Here is a 5,018-nt window from a genome sequence, read left to right on the forward strand (position 1 = left end):
CTCTTTGCCTCAGAAAAGTCAGAGGAAAGTTTTGCTATGGGATTAACCACGAAGTAGCCTCAATAGCTATGACTCAGCTGACACATAGCCTTCCCTGTGTCCTCTCTGCCACTGCAGAACTCTGCTAAGTCCCTTCCAAAGACAATAACTAAAAAACAAAACAAAAAAGCACAACACCACAGCTGACTACACAATAGGCCTATAGGTTCCCATTGTGCAATGAGCCTGGACATTGAGAAGAACATAGACTTTGGAATTGGGAAGACCTGGGTTTGCAATCTGGTTACTAACGAGTGTGCCTTTTGTGCTATTATATCTTGCTAAGCTTCAGAAGATTTATCTGTAAAATAGTGGTAATGGTATCTGTCTTATGGGTAGTTGTATTAAATGAGGTATATAAAGCACATAGCATAGTATCTAGCCTCAGTTACCTGGTGACCATTCACTTCCTTTGTTCCTCTTGGGTTTCAGCTGCCAAATACTATTCAGGAGAGAGATTAGCCAGTTTTATGTGGCCAGTGATAGACATTTCCTACTCCTGTCTTTGTAAATCCCATCTTCCTGCAGCCATCCCATTTCCATCATTGCCAGAAAAGTTCTTCCATCCCTCATCCCTGTGTTGGACTTCTCTTTCTCTTACTATTGAAAAGTTCTGCCTGAGCTCTATCTGACTATCCTCTTCTACATCTCCCTGATCTAAGATACTTTATTTTCTTGTATCATTCCTAAAAATTAATTCACTTCTAGCATTATTCCTAACTTTCTCAGAGTAAATTGTAATTAACCCGAGGAATAGGACCTTTACACTTCAGTCGGGCATGGGAACCTCAGGCCAGCTCCCAGAGCAGAATGGAGGTCTAGGTCCAGGTACGGCCCTCCCCACCCCATCCGCACCTCTTTTCCTACAGGGCACAGAAACAGCTAAACTCAAAATATGTCTTGAGCCTACATGAGCATACATCTCCCTTTCTATAGCTCTGTGAGGTCATCATTGAAGTACAGCAGTACTGCAGGTGTGTAGAGTGTACTGTCCATATTGAGATAATCAAATTCTTCCTCCTCATCCCAGATGCCATTCTCTTCCAGGGTATAATCCATGTCAGGTTCGCCCCTTCATATTTCCATGTGTAGCTGGCAGCATGTGCAGCATAGGGGAGATAGCTGTGTAGGATTTCCCACATTGATTCCCGGGCCCCCACCTCCGGTGTGTGCTCTTGCGATGTGAGCGTGTTAATGATGCAGATATTCCGGGTCTTGGCGGACAGCCGCCCCACCTGGTAACGCGACCCCTGCCACCAAGGCTTCCCGAAATCATTGGCCCAGTCCGAAAGGGGCAGCTGAGGCGTCACGTGCAGAAAGCGGCCCCGGGGGGTGCGGTGTCTCAGGGAACCGGTCAGCGGATCTGTGTGCTTTGCCGATGTCTCTGGTGTCTGGATCAAACCAGTGGCTGATGTCCTGGCCCGCAACTTCCACGATGGGTTTCAGCAGCAGGTCTCCCTTGTACTCCCGTAATAACGGCGTTAGGTCGTACACGTTTCCCAGGTAAGACACCCAGAGGTCTTCCGGCTGGTTATGTTGGGCCACCTCTGCCGGCGTGAAAGAGTGACGCTGAAAATAGTCAAAGTCTGGCCCGGCCACTAGGCCCCGGCGTGGCATGGCTCTTGCTCTATCGGTCACCGACTCCTTTAGTTGCTTCCTTGCTTTTCAGCACGCAGTCACTGCTGCATCCTCCCTCTCGTCCAGGAGCTAAGGTGAGCGCGTTTATCCACTCCAGGTTACTGTATTTTTTAAAAAAATATTTAATTTGATGGTCTTTTATTTTTCTGATATTATAGCCGTACTGTGAGTTCATTGTACAAATTTCTTTTTTCCCCCAGCTTTAGAGATATAATTGACATATGGACTTGGAGATACATGTATATATTGCAAAATGATTATACCCCATAGCATTAGCTAACACCTTCATCACATTACACAATTACCATTTCTGTTTTGTGGTGAGAATACTTAAGATTTACTCTCTTAGCAACTTTCAGAGGTTCCTTTTTTTTTTTTTTAACGCATTGTTTACTTTGTTTATTTATTTATTTATTTATTTTTGGCTGTGTTGGGTCTTCGTTTCTGTGCGAGGGCTTTCTCTAGTTGCGGCAAGCGGGGGCCACTCTTCATTGCGCTGCGCGGGCCTCTCACTATTGCGGCCTCTCTTGTTGCGGAGCACAGGCTCCAGACGCGCAGGCTCAGTAATTGTGGCTCACGGGCCTAGTTGCTCCGTGGCATGTGGGATCTTCCCAGACCAGGGCTCGAACCCGTGTCCCCTGCATTGGCAGGCAGATTCTCAACCACTGTGCCACCAGGGAAGCCCCAGAGGTTCTTGTATTTTGTTTTTATCGTATTCTAGGGAAAACCACTTGGCTAGACTTGGCCCAATGTCAAGCCATGTAATGCCACATTTCTTGGAACTTCATTCTCTTCATCTGTAATGTAGGATTAATATTTGCCCTGCTATGGAGATTAAATGATATTATTAATATATGTGTAATAAGGAAAATTTTAACAACTGATACCACAGTCCTTCCTAGGGAGAAAGTTAAGGGACAGTTTCCTATATGCTAGAATGTAAGGTGAGAGTTCGGGTTTTTTTACCCTCAAAATTATTTATCCCTCCAAAAAAAGATAGCAACCTTAAATTCAAATCTCATAGGACATTATTTCAATAGTATCATGTTGGAGGACAAAGAACTGTTTGGGGAAGATCAGCCTGAAACCACTTCAATCAATGTTAATTTCAGTTGTTTATAAAGGTCACTCAAGAGAATTGGTTACAAAAAACGATGCAAGGAAATTTAACCCAGCTGTAATCATTATTCCCCAGCACAAGCTCTCAATTGCAAGTGTTGAATGTCATTGTAAACAAGGCTTAAAGGTCAATTTAAAAAGGAGAAAATTAAGTGGTTACATTATGGAGAACATAAATAACAGGTTGATTTTTATGGCTTGGGCTGACTGGATTAAGTATGCTGTACTTCAAATTAGTTAGAAAGAAATGAACTTCATGTGTTTTAGAGAACTGTGTTAGATGACTCAACAATGGCTCTATTGATGGCAAAAGGACACCTATGTCAAATATGAAGAATTTGTTTCCCCCAGTTCTGTGGAGCTCCTGCACTCAAGCCCCGCTGGCCTTCAAAGGCAGCTGCTTTGGGGATTCCTCCTCCCGATGCCAGACCCTCAGACTGGGGAGCCTGATGTGGGGCTCAGGGCTCTCACTTTTGTGGGAGAACCTCTGCAGTCTCTTCAATAAATGGTGCTGGGGAAACTGGACAGCTACATGTAAAAGAATGAAATTAGAACACTCCCTAACACCATACAAAAAAATAAACTCAAAATGGATTGAAGACTTAAATGCAAGTCCAGACACTATAAAACTCTTAGAGGAAAACATAGGCAGAACACTCTTTGACATAAAATTGCAGCAATATCTCTTTTGTTCCACCTCCTAGAGTAATGAAAATAAAAACAAAAATAAACAAATGGGACCTAATTAAAATTAAAAGCTTCTGCACAGCAAAGGAAACCACAAACAAAATGAAAAGACAACCCACAGGATGGGAGAAAATATTTGCAAGCAAAGCGACCAACAAAAGATTAATCTCCAAAATATACAAGCAGCTCATGCAGCTCAATATCAAAAAAACAAACATCCCAATCAAAAAATGGGCAGAAGATCTAAATAGACACTTCTCCAAAGAAGACATACAGATGGCCAAAAAGCACATGAAAAGATGCTCAACGTCACTAATTAACAGAGAAATCCAAATCAGAACTACAATGAGGTATCACCTCACATGGGTCAGAATGGCCGTCATCAAAAAGTCTACGAACAATAAATGCTGGAGAGGGTATGGAGAGAAGGGAACCCTCCTACACTGTTGGTGGGAATGTAAATCGGTGCAGCCACTATGAAGAACTGTGTGGAGGTTCCTATAAAAACTAAAAATAGAACTACCATATTATCCAGCAATCCCACTCCTGGGCATATATCTGGAGAAAACCATACTTTGAAAAGGTACCTGCACCCCAGTGTTCATTGCAACACTATTTACAATAGCCAGGACGTGGAAGCAACCTAAATGTCCATTGACAGGTGAATGGATAAAGAAGGTGTGGTACATATATACAATGGAATATTACTCAGCCATAAAAAAGAATGAAATAATGCCATTTGCAACAACATGAATGGACCTAGAGATTACCATACTAAGTGAAGTAAGTCAGACAGAGAAAGACAAATATCATATCATGTCACTCATATGTGGAATCTAATTTTTTAAAAAAAGAAAAGAAACAAATGAACTTATTTACAAAACAGAAACGGACTTACAGGTATTGAAAAGAAACTTATGGTTACCAAAGGGGAAATGTTGCAGGGAGGGATGAATCAGAAGCCTGGGATGAACATCACACACACTACTATATATAACATAGATAACCAACAAAGACCTACTGTGTAGCACAGGGAACTCTACTCAGTATTCTGTGATAAGCTATATGAGAAAAGAATCTTAGAAAGAATGAATATATGTACATGTATAACTGAATCACTTTGCTGTACACCTGAAACTAACACAACACTGTAAATCAACTATACTCCAATTAAAAAAAAAGCAATATAGGTCCTCTATAATGCATTCTTTTAAGTATGATTGTGTGATTAAATTGATAAATTCAATACTGTAAGAAGACATATGACGGGTTCTTCTATATCTGTCATTTATATACATATTTAAGTTGGCTAAAAACTTTTTAAAGGGGATCTTCTCTTTTGGAAAATACATTCTTGGGTCTCTTATGTTCAGGTATATTTAGTATCTTGGTGAGCATCTTGTTGGAGAACTCTGGAGATGGAGAGACAAGTTTGTTTACCCCTGAGGGAATGAGGCAGGAAGAGACAGAAGCAGGAAGCTAGAATCTTCTGAAAGTATGGGGCAAGAATCTCCTTGGGGAGGACCTTCAAGATG

General features: G+C 41.7%; 1 pseudogene; it reads right to left on the bottom strand.

Moving 5' to 3' along the window:
* Positions 1-969: 969 nt before the first annotated feature.
* On the bottom strand, positions 970-1,656 carry LOC133093655 (cytochrome b5 domain-containing protein 1-like; annotated as a pseudogene).
* Positions 1,657-5,018: the final 3,362 nt, after the last annotated feature.

The sequence above is a fragment of the Eubalaena glacialis genome, chromosome 6 (assembly GCF_028564815.1).
Source record: "Eubalaena glacialis isolate mEubGla1 chromosome 6, mEubGla1.1.hap2.+ XY, whole genome shotgun sequence".
NCBI classification, from domain to species: domain Eukaryota; kingdom Metazoa; phylum Chordata; class Mammalia; order Artiodactyla; family Balaenidae; genus Eubalaena; species Eubalaena glacialis.